Here is a 12,701-nt window from a genome sequence, read left to right as displayed (position 1 = left end):
CCCAATCTGCCAGTGAATATTCAGATCTTACAGAAGAAAACAACAACTGCTTACTATTTACTAAAACGGAGACTAGGTATTAACAACAATGTACCTGAACTCAAATAGAGACATGTTTTGGTTCTCAAATATTGTCAAGCAGTCAAATTCTCCTGCCTAACTCATGTTGAGCAGTGATTTTTCCTGCAGTAAATCTCTCTGAATTTCTAGCACTGAAAACAAACAAACAAATCCAGAGGCAGAGTGCTCACAAGAAACGCTCCAACTACTTTCAAGTAGGTGGAGGCACAGCTGGTGGTGTCAGATGTTTAGGGGATTTCTTCTGTATATTTTGTCTTCCCAGTTTTATATCTGTATTTTTATCATTCACTATTACCTTTACACTCCTATCTCTATTTTCTACAGCTAGTGATTCTTATGGCCATGTCTTACCCCTACGATACCATGAAGACATGCAAAGTAAACATGTCACATGCATCTGGTGTCTGTGCATTCCCACAGACCACTGTAATAAAGTCTGAGCCTTGCCACAGAAAATAGCTCAGTGCCACATGGCATGTGAAAGGGATCCCAATTTTCAAAGTGAATTGCTATTTTCTCTAAGGATTCACCTTTGCTGGTAAATAACGCCCTCATGCCAGCTTTGGCACTGAGAATATTCAATATCCAATGTTCAATACTTTGCAACACTCAGTTACCACTCTAGAGGCACATGGTGTACCACGGGAACAATGGGTCTGGGAAGAGAGATGCCCTTAAAAGCTTTATGCCTAGTGCTGAATGTACACAGGGTCACATACAGCAGTTACACAGCAGGCAGGGGTCTCAGCTACTTCTGCCTGGTGAGCTCTTCCAGGCCTGTTTGTAAAGAGACCTCTTGTAACATTTTTAACAAGATGAAGCAGATACAGAACACACTGTTAATGATATTGCTGAAATACTTCAGTTCTTCAGCACGGCTGAATTATTCTGCACTGTGTCCCTCAAATGGTCTGAAACCTTCCATGTTTATACAAAACCAGATACCCCTTTGGGCAAAGAGCACTCCACATTTCAAAGCAAAGGCAAATACCAAAAAATTATTCATTTGGAACCACAGCAAAAGTTCAGGCATGTTACTGAGCAGATTTCACTGAAGGCTCTAATGATCTAATCAGGATGACTTAATTGCATTTGGCTTTGAAACCAAAGCACTGCGCCCAAAAAGGAGAGGGCTGTTCTACGGTACAGTAGCAGCTCCCAGCTGTAAGAGGAACTGAAGTGAAAAAGGATCCACACAGCCCACAGATAACTCCTTGCAGAAACTCCGTTGTCATAACAAGATCATCTGCAACTGCAAGCACAAACAACACGCCTATTTTTGGAAGTACACTTGATCTGTCACACATGTGGGGATCTGAACACCTTCTGAGAGAGAGAAAATGATGAGGTTGTGAACATTTGCACAACGATTTGTTTAAAAGCTTAGAAAACTTATGAATAATAATCTGGGCTAACCTTTCAGTAATTGCTTTCTTCCTGCTGTATAAAATATATTATTTGAAAACCATCATCGCTGCTGTCTTTTTTTACACGCTACCTCTTACCCAACACATATCTTGCAATTATATTGCAACTACGCTCTCAAGGAATACCTGAAGACAACTTTTGAAAATTCTGTTTGTAAATCTGTAAACAAAAAAGAAATATAAAAACCCTATGGCCCAAACAGCCCCTTCTATTGATTAAGGTGGAGAGTAGCACTGCTTTTATTTTAATTCAAAGGGTTCAACAGTTCTTTGTTCATATGACTGTTTCTCCAGTCTGCTACCCTATTATTGGAAAGATTTCATCTCCAAGTAACACAAAAAAGCAGAAAAGCTAGTATCCCACAACCTGCTATTATAAATTTTCTGATTGTTTAAAGAGATGAAAAGTAGAAATGCTCACATTCCTCCTGAAAATTAAAACTCACAAACCAAGATTTAGTTAAGAGGAACCTACTAGTCTGAACACAGGCAAGGGGGCTAATACAAATTAATTTCTGTTAGAATAAAGCACATATTACAAAACCAAAACAAACCAAAACAAAAAAGCCACCAACACCTATTCCAGTGGATAGTTCTCCTCATGTAAAAACACAGACTCCAAACAGTGTGCATCTTGTCTTGATTTCAAGATGTTTGGATCTTGACTAAAGTTGGGAAATCCTGCTTACTCTGATGAATAATCTCCTCAGGCTATTAACTAGATGGTTTCTCTGGGTCTTCACAATTCAACGCTCTTTTGAAATTGGGGAAAGCAGAACTAGAAAAAACCTTTAAGGAGCAATTCCTTCAGTTTCAGTTGGGTGAGCAGTGACATCTTCCTCGCATTACTCAAGAGTTCCCTGTTCCTACAAACCCCAAGGCCATGCAGGCTCTCCCACTCCAAGTCATATCCAGAGGTCAGTATTGGCTGAATATCTAAAACAGCTCTCAATTTCTTCTGAGGTCGGTGCTCCACACGCCCAAGTCCTCAGGATCTTGCATGGCCCATGGTCTTTGCTCCTGCACGTACATCATGACATCTGGCTGCACTGAAAATTGCTTTATTGCTTTGAGTTAATCAGTTCATGCAGATCGTTTTGTACTAAGAACATCGTTGACTATTTCCCTATCTTGTACAATATGCAAATTTATCCCACTAGCTGATTTTACTGTTTTCTTCGAGCTGAAGCCCCAAAAAATCCCACAGTTTATCATGAGTAAAACTTCACATAATTACTGGATGCACTGAAAATTCATGTCACCAGCCTAAAAAACTAAGTGGAGTTGATTACAGCTCCTCCACTCTATGCAAATTTTCTGGAACACTGGGAGTTTCAATGTTCAGCTAGTAAAATTATGTAAAAAATTGTTATGTCTCTATCATTAAAAAAAATCAAATCACAAAGAGTGTAGGAAGAAAACTCCCTAACCTAAACAGCAGTCAATATAAGTAAACTCGTTAGACTAGATACCAAGAGGACAAGACCAACTTAGAGAAAGGGGCATAATTCTGTCTCTTAACAATGGGACAAAGGAAGAAAATAATGAAAACAGCTTAGGTATGGGCATAGTCCTGTAATGAAATAAAATAAAACTAAGAAACCCCAAGCAACTAAGCATATCAAAAATAAGGAGAAAGATAAGTAGTAGAATATTGGGTCTAAAGAGTAATGGTTCTTCGGCTGACAGTGCAGGTTATCTTTCAGAAATGCAGAACATGACACATCTGTGTAAGGTGATCAGACATGTTTCCTGGACTTGATCTGCAAACAATACTGTTAAGACTTGAAAGTTTGATAAAAAATAAAATATGCTGTTTCCCTGCAAAGAAACTGGAAATGCCCAAAGAAAGTAACAGATAACAAAGGAGAAAACATTTGAAGGTAAAATGTGCACCACAACTCTATGTGTCAAATGAGAATAAATGAACTTGCATTAAGTGCCCCATGAGGACATTCCTTTACCAAAAATGCAATTCTTCTTTTTTCCATTTCTAGCGGGACTAGTTAATTAACCAGTCACAATATTCGTCACAATAATCCTCTACCACATCAACAAAGATGTACAACTCACTTTACTAGACTAGGGAAAGATCTCCGAGCTTCTGTTGTTATAAAGGAAGTGTGTAAATGCATGTGCATACATATTCAGGTAATTGATTCCTTACCTGGTTGTTGGACCATTAAAACCAGAGATTTTACTAGCAGAATACAAAAAATTGCAAGACATAAAAAAATAAACAAAGCGTTCTAAAGCTGGAACTGCTGCTTTTGACACCCTAAATGCCAAATGCTTTGAATTCAGGTGCACGTGGAGCACAGTGACAGATGTGAGATCTTTCTGTAGTAATTTTACAGGTAGACATGGTCCACACAGATCTGCCTGTTCAGCATATTAATATATTTATACATAGAACTCTATACTCATCAGTGTATATAATGATGTATGATTACATTAGTATCTACACTCAATTTTTTTATAGTTTTCACTTGTGTATTGTCTCTACTTTTAATTTGACAGGCAGTCACTTTGAGCTTTTTACCTTAGTTTCTTTGCCACAACTATCAATGAGAAACCTTTGAAAAATGTCTCCCTGCTGAACTAGGAAAATAAAATATTAACAGATAAAGTTTCTTGACCAAAGAAAGTTTAGCCTGTTGACAGATATTCAGTCTGTTTGCTGTTGAACTCAGTCACACTAGAAGATGGATCATTAACAATAAATCCATATCTGAGTTTATAATGATCTCTTTTCTGTCTCAGTGCAGAGCAGGTCAAGTACTATCTTTTTTAACCTATTCCAGAAAAAATAATGAACGGAGAAGATAAAAGAACTGCTGAAAGTTTCTGAATAGAACTTTCTGCTTCAGATCAACATTTGAAAATCATTCCCAGCTGTTACATCTGAATTCTTAATTGTACACAAGAGGTTGAGGAGAAAATAATCAGCAGATGCAGCTACAGTTTGTTATATCTGTGATTATCTATTCGCTTCATGATTTATGGTTTTCAACCACTTCTGGAGAGACTGGCACCAAATTTATTCTTCCAATACTGCTATCTGTGCACAAGTATTTAATTATAGGCTCCCTCACATATTCTATGGAATAATTCTTGAGTGCAGAATGCTATATTTCAATTCCTAGAGCTTGTAGTCTCAGAAAACAAACAAAAAAAATAAATCAGGGATTCATGGTGGCAATTCCAAGATGGTAAAAGCTCAGCCCCACTCCCTGTGCTGTTCTGTCCCCTAAACACCTGTTCTCCCCAGAAATTCAAATAAATTCAGGCATAAAGAAGAAAAAAAATAAAGAAAAGAAAGAAATGCACAGGCAAGAGAGGACGGGGAGAGCGGAGGCAAATATAGCAGTTTGGGTTATCTCTTCTTTTTTCCATCACCTTACATATTCCATCTGCATACCCCATGTCTCAGACAAGTCTATAAAATTACACTCTACATGTGCTTCAACATGTTGGTTGAGGGAAGCAATTTACACAGAATTCAAGCCTGAACAGTTCTCCATTTACAGCCTTTAATCATAACGTCTCCCAAGCATGTTCACCTGAATGCTAGGAATAACGTGATGCTTCCAGGTGTGCTGAAGTGCACTGGAGTCTCCTCATGTCTGGTGAAGCCTGTGTGCAGACAGTGAGGGGGATAAGATGGACTTCCGAGCTTACAAATGCATTAACAATTTAGTGTATAGGTCGATGGCACTTTCATGTCAGAGAGGCAAGAAAAATGGATATTTAACTCAGTAAATTGTGTTGCTCCGTAACACAGAAGCCTTTACAATATGGATGAGATCTGGAATCTATTAAAAGACATAAAGGAAAATAAAAGCTAAACACATAAATAACTCATCTACTTGGAATTTCTTTTAAAAATATTGAGAGGCATTAGACACAACCAAGATTAAGTGTCTGTAAAATATTTTTTAAAAGAAACATTTTTTTCACTGGGGCATATAAGAACAAAGCAACATCTAAAACCTCAACAAAGAAAAGCTTTATTACTTCTGCCTAGAAATTTTATGCTCCAGCCTTAACTCACTTTGTTCCTCATGGCTGTGGGTGGAAACTATAGCAGTTTACTTGGCATGTATCTTATCTATTATTGCAAAATATTCATTGAGGGCTAAAGATGCCTAGAGACTGAAACACTGAACCTTTCAAAATCAAGGACTAAATTTCAAGGATGCACTGAGTATACACTGGACCATGGGAGTTCCTCCTCAATGACCAAATATTATGTATTATTCGAGACAAGGTCTCTTTAAAACAGATGAATCAGTGGTATGGAAATGGTTCTGCACAGATTGAAAATTTTTAACCATTAACTATAACCATGCAATGAAAATTAGTTCCAGCATGTTGTATTTTATGTTGGAGAACTTACATCTCATAAACTAAAAATCTTTTCTTGTTAAATTATTCTAATGGTCACTTAGCTATTTTTTGGAAGCTGTAAGAATGAGAAATGTACATAAACAGAAATTCTGTATTTATACAATGGCACTGATTCAATTAAACCTTTCTTTAGCAATATATTTTAGCTGAAATAGCTACATATGGAAAGCAGATGAAGCAAGCTAAAATTGTTTTTTTAAGCTAAAATCTTAATTAAAAAAGTATATATTCAGTACAAACACATCTTCTGTTAAATATACCTTTGTTCTTCAGTGAACTGTGCAGTATTTCCCTGCTCATGTGTACATTCTATGAGCACTAAACTAAGGCAGAAATCTATATGACTACTTAAATAACCACAATATATATGCTCCCCCAATGGCACTTTGTTTATAATAATTTATAGTTTTAACATTTCCAGACTACACAGAGGTGGTGGGTTAACATACCACCATAGCTCTGGACTTCAGACATTTAAAACAAACACTGGCTAATGACACAGCAACGTGGCAGTGAATACAAGTACGAAAGGGCCACACAACAAGTGTCATTCCCCTCTGCAAATGCTTGGGCACTGGCTAAAGATAAGATGACTCAGAATAACTCTGATAATTACACTTGAAAACTAAAAAATTAAGAACCTTGTGATCACGGATATATGGCAGGAGGGCAGGTAAACAAACACTCCCTAAGCAAAATGCTAGCGACCATCTTCTTCGGTTGTGTCTTGCAGTGGTGGATTCCTGGATTTCCAGACAGCAGAAGACAGGATCCCAACCTGGTTCCTGGCCCAGCCACTGGACCTGCTGAGCTAAAGGGCCTGGCCACTGGGCGAGGATGTGGGCTCTGTCAAGGCAGTAATTTAATATTTTGGACAGGATCCTGGTTCCTAGACATTGATGCATGTTCTGAAGAATAAAAACACAGTCCCAAAATATTAATTAAAAAAGCCTCTTCCTCCTCTTAGCAAATGGGACATTGGACAATTCAGCCTGGGGGTCGCACAAGATGGCAAGGCTTGCCCTAGAGTGGCAGGCTAGAGTGAGCAACAAAAAGGAGGCAGGCAGCCAGGCTCGGAAAGCTGTGTCGCATTCTCCCACACTTCCCTGATCCAAGAAAATCCTTGCCTCTGCCCTTGGACAGCAGAAGGCTGTGCCATGAGGAGCAGGGCAGGCAGCAAAGCTCATTCTGCCTTGCACCATCAAAGCATCAGTAGGGAAAGCTCAGAGGAAGACCTCTCATACCAGGATCCCTTCAGCTTCTCCAGGATCGGCACCAGCACCTTTCTGGCTCCAGCTGCCTGAACAGCTCATCATCTTCTGCCTTTGTTTCCAGACAGGGGCAGGCATGAAAGATCAATGCAGGCTGTGAGGTACATCTGACTGTCATCAGGGGACTAGGAAGGGGAGAATTGGACGATCATCTTTCAGATGAGATAAGGGCTTCCAGTCTGAAATGGGCTCCAAGAAAACACCCGTGGTCAGAGGAGCAACTGGTCTCCTAAGCAGAACAAGGAACATCCCAAAGAGTCCTTTGCTACAGCAATAGTGGGTGATCAGAGAAAGGTAAAAGCATCAGGTACACTGAAGCAAAAACCCTCTGCAGGTACAAAAAGGAGTAAAACACACCTACTGCAAAGAGGACAACCTGCTCCCCAGGAGATGCACAGTATCTGGCCCAACAAAAGTACCCAAAGTTCCTAAAATAGTTAGTCTTTTAGTGTAAGTACTAGGTGAACTTTTCCTTCCAGTACAGAAGTTTCTATGATGCAAAAGGTCCCATGCTGAACTTGACCTGAGCCCCATGTCTTTAATAGCAGAGTTAAAAAAGAGGACGTAAGATTGAACAAGTCCTTTGAAGCACTCAGTGTCTGTTCTCCACCATAAAAGATGCTTTAGTAGATTTGACAGGACTTCTAAGTGTTGGAGACCATCTATCTATCAGGGTCTGACAACTCTCAAATTTGTTCCAGTGAGGACACAGAGGTGTTGTAGGAGTTTAGGCATTGGAGCACAGCAGGCTCTACTGATCCACGGATGCTAAGTTGAAGAAGTGCCAGGAGTGAACCACAGGAGACAAAATAGTCATTGTGAACAAGCTCATAAGTGCACACTTGAAAGCCTTCATCTTCTGCTGCTTGATCTTATTTTTCAAAAAAGGAAAAAAAAATATAATTTCACAACTCTAACACTGCTCTATCAATGGATAGAGCAGAATATGGATAGAGTAGAATATGTAACAATATGTAACAATAAGTACTTAAACATTTGTCTCATAAACCATTAGTGAGCAAATGTAGCACTATGAAAACAGTAGGTCTGGACACCAGCAGTATTATCCTGCTCTGTGTGTCAAGGAATGCAGACTTGCTGTACGATGAAATTCATGCTGCCATGGTGCATTTCATGCACTGGAAAGGGACCACTAGCCTGCACAGGACTGCCCTAAAAACAGGTATGACCCCCACATATAAGGAAGCACTTTCAGAATAACATCATGATGGGATGACATTAACTATAAAACATTTATTCTCCTAAGCAGCCCAAGATAATGGTTTAAAAAACATAAAGCAACAACAGACCATGAACTCCCAATGATATGCTGCAACCAATGAATACAATATATGAGGGGAATTCAAAATTACAGTAGGAAAGCAACATTACTCCTCTATATGGCTCTGACAGGACCATAAAATAATGCAAGGTTAGTTCTGGTGTGTGTCTATTTCAAAAGTAATGTTGAAAAACTTCAGCACAGTCAGGAAAGAGCTACAAAATTCTGAATTATGGATGATGCCAGAGAAGTTCTCCCTGCAGGCTTCATTCAAAAGAATATGAAAAAGCAACTTGATCATGTAATGTGGGTACCTATGAGAAATTTCTGATAAAAGAGTACAGTTCAATTCAGAAGAAAAAGAATGTGAGACATGGGAGAAAAAAGTTATTATAGCAATCAGTTTGGTCCTAAAATGTAGAGATGTGTGTTTTTTAATATTAAGGTATATTTCTGGAGGTGAGACCCTGAGTTTAGTCGATGGAAAGAGCTGAGACTTCAGAAGGACAAAAATTAGAGGCACAAGATTAGCTTTCATTTATATTAAAGTGAGCTTTAAGAACTGAAATCTGTGCATCATACTTTTATTTGTTACTTATTACTAGGTCTGGTTACCAAGATATTAAAAAAAAAGAAAATCATAAAGGAAAAGGCACGGGATATAGGGGCTTGCAACAGTTTAACTAAGATGTTTAGCAAGAAATGATGAAAATCCAACACATTACTTGTGTTTTTCTGGAATGTTGTTTAATGTGATTTAAAGGTACCTGACTAACAGCAATAAAAGAATTGCATATTCTACTGAACATAGAGAGAAAAAACATTGTAAAGAAGGATGTTGAGTCAACTGTCAGTTGGTCAGTATTTGGGTTTTGCCGTGATTATGATTTGGTGTGTAGGATCGTATCGACCTTCTCAACTGGTATCAGGGCACCACCTTTCTGGCTGAGTTTAGTTGTAGTGAGAACTTGTGACACATGAAAAAAGCATTCAACAAAAGCTCCAAGTCTGTGCATTTTCTCTTCACAGCAACTAAGAATCCTCCTCACCAGTTGGGCTAAGCAGTTTGCTACTGCAAGATAAGGCCCCACACAGGTCTTTTTGTTTTTGTGATGCAAAATTATACTGAGTCTAATCTTAATGGAACTGTCAAAGTGAAGCTAAACAGGTATTACCTTTGCATCTGCATTATGCAACAAGCCTCTATGCAAACAGAACAAAAGAATAGTGAAGCTTGGTTTTATTAGAAATTGGTCAGGCACCGATGAGACAGAGAGAAATTTGTTTTGAATCTCGTTGTCTAAAGTGATCTGTGTTTCAACAGCCTTGTGGTTCCAAACCGAGCTACCTTGCTGTTGTTCCAGGGCTATGTCATTAATAGATAAAGTCCTTAGCCCTTCTCCTATCTCTTGGCAGAAAAGACAGTGCCACCTGCAAATACAGAATTAAAGCAAATGCCACTCAACCACATATAATAATCATCCACCCAAGCTCCAATTTAGTAATGAAACCAATTGTAAAAAGGAATCCTTTTGGGAAAGCCACATTTTCATCTTTTCAGATGACCCACACAGTGAAAACCACAGAAAGGAAAAGTTGGCTTGTTTTGTCCCCTACATCACTCCAGTAAAACCAAGTTGGTTTAAATCAGGACTGCAGAAATCCAGCTAAAGTCAGGGACTGTATGAAGTCATGTCTGATTCCTTCTCTAGCAGGTTATTCTGCATGAAAAAGTCTTGGGGAATCAACAGAGTTCACACTGAAAGGTCAAAAATAACATTTGCTGTGTAATAGTATAGCTCACAAACATCTGTATGTATGATACACACTGTGTTTAATTGGTCTGTTGATATGACCTGTCTTCAGTTTTATTAGCTTTCAGTTTTGCCCTATAATAGCCACAATGAGAACACTAAATTTCCAAACAACCCAGCTCTTGTAATCCTGCCATCATCAGTACTGCTTAGCTCTAGATACATCACTGTCTAATTGCCACAAATATATATTTGTTTTTATCATCAGTGGCAGTCTGCAGTCCTATCACCATCTATATAACAGCTAAAAACACAGCCATGAGAAACTGTGGAGCTGACTCAGCTGTTCTAGGAACTCAACACAAAAATTTCCAAATCACTGTACATCCTGCCTGCTGGGTTTCTACAGAGAGAATAAAGAGAGTCAAAATGTTAGAAATGTCTGTGTTTCATCTTACCCATTGCTAACAAGCAAAACCAATCTATCTGCGTTTTTAAAGTGTCTAACTTGAAGAATCTCTTTTTACAGATCCCTAACAATTTTCCAATGGCAGTACATGTCCGGCAAAATGAAGCTTCACAAGAGCTTTGGGACCCAAAGGAGTGGGGTCCATGTCTCCCCCAACCCTGCAAACACAGTTGGGATACCAGAATCTTGTCCACAGAGGACTAAGGGTATTATCTGGCCATTACCACAAATACAGTGTTACAATCTTTGGATGTCCATTGGAAATTTTGTTTAACAGAGTTTTGCAGATTGAGTCCTGGTCCCTGCTCCAATGCTAAAGGCTATTCCAGAAGTCAGGAAGAGGACAGCTGGCCTCAAAAGCTACTTGCACATAAGAAGCCATGAAAGGTGAGAGAGGAGGTGTTTATGCACTCCCAGAACAATTCCAAGATGTGAGGATGAGAGTGCAGCATACAGGATGTGTTGTTCTCTGGTAAGCTTTAGACAGCCACGCACAAGGACCTTAAAAAAGATACAAGTTTTAAAAAAGTCCCTGGACCTGCTTATATGAACAGCATAGACCACATACAAACTGTGCTGTTTAATCTCCTGGTACACAACGGCTACTGAATTTAGCAAGAAAGAACCCACAAATAACCACCACAGTTCCTCTCCACTCTATTAAAACACATTACTGGTTACAGACTCTATTAAAACACATTACTGGTTACAAAAACAGTATTTTCTTGATAGGGCACATATTTTTAGATTTTTCAAAACTGAAGAGGCAAAACAATACGTGATCAGAGAGTTGCTTTAGAAACATGTAAGCTGCTTATAATCATTTCCCCAATATTTGAACACCACAAAGAAGAAAGATATGACTGATTGCCACTACAGATGATCACAAGTACTGTTTCCTCCTTATTTAAAGCTGTGCAGTTTAACAAGTATTATTCTCTGAAGGAGGAAAGACAACTATTTTTCACGTCCTGCCTTCATTCAACACACTTAGTCTGCCCAGTGCCAGTGGGCTCCTTCTGGAAGGGCACTACAAAAGTGACTCATTTGGAAACAAAAAATGTAGTTTTATAAAAACTTTATAGTTTATGTAGTTTTATAAAAACTTGTTTTATTCTGAACCTACTTGATCACTATGACATACAAGAGTATTTGGAAGGTAGCTTAGCTAGTGCACTTGGGCTGACACACATGGTCTCTTCATGGACTCCCCCTCTATCACATTATTTTGATTGTCCCATCAGTATTTTTCTTATTCCAGACTACCACATGCCAGTGTGGTATGACAGGAAAGATACTGCAATTTCTGTAACACCACTAGAAGATACCACTTTCAGCACTGCCAAAATGTTTGCTTTAAAACAAGTTTCTTTACCTTCAACTTTTATTTGTATTCAAGATAGTTCCACTGTCATTATTAGCTCTAAAGAGTCTAACTTGAGAATGATTCTTGTTGTTTAACCAGGATTGTAATTTATGAATTAAATAACCAAATATTCTGACAGTTTTCCTTTCCAGGCTGTCATTACTCCTGTTTCTTCCTTCAACTATCCTAGCCAAGCATCCCACACAGTACATATTAAAACCACGTAGTTCTTTTTGAAGGAAAGAACACATAATAATTAAGAAAATGTTGTAAGTATGACTAGTAGCTATACAGATTTGGAATGAAAAAATACATTGAGTAAAAAATTATAAATGGACCATCCTGAGAAAAACTGATAGGAAAAATAACAGTCCCAGTAAACAAAGAAAGCCCAGACTGCAGCACTGCAGCCCTGTCACCACCCTCACTGGCCAGGTCATCAATAGGAGCCCAATGCCAAATGCTTCTAATGCCAGAAGCCTCCTCTCGCCTCACCAGTGCACTCAGCCCCTGGGAGGTTTCAGGGAGGGCATTTTAAATGGCTACAGAGTCATTAAAAGCCTGAGCCAAAAGTCATAAGCCCCATATACTCTGCTAAACAATGACCATCATAAAAGCACAAAGAGAGAAGAGACAACTGC

At 38.7% G+C, this 12,701-nt stretch overlaps 1 protein-coding gene across 20 annotated transcripts in view; it reads right to left on the bottom strand.

The window, feature by feature from the left end:
- The window catches only part of KIAA1217 (KIAA1217 ortholog), a 352,288-nt gene that overhangs the window by 118,779 nt on the left and 220,808 nt on the right, over nucleotides 1-12,701 (bottom strand). The gene's annotated exons all lie outside the window — the stretch shown is intronic.

The sequence above is a fragment of the Pseudopipra pipra genome, chromosome 1 (genome assembly GCF_036250125.1).
Source record: "Pseudopipra pipra isolate bDixPip1 chromosome 1, bDixPip1.hap1, whole genome shotgun sequence".
In the NCBI taxonomy this organism is placed as follows: Eukaryota; Metazoa; Chordata; class Aves; order Passeriformes; family Pipridae; genus Pseudopipra; species Pseudopipra pipra.
Note: the sequence above shows the minus strand (reverse complement) of the source record. Positions and strands in the feature narration are given on the sequence as shown.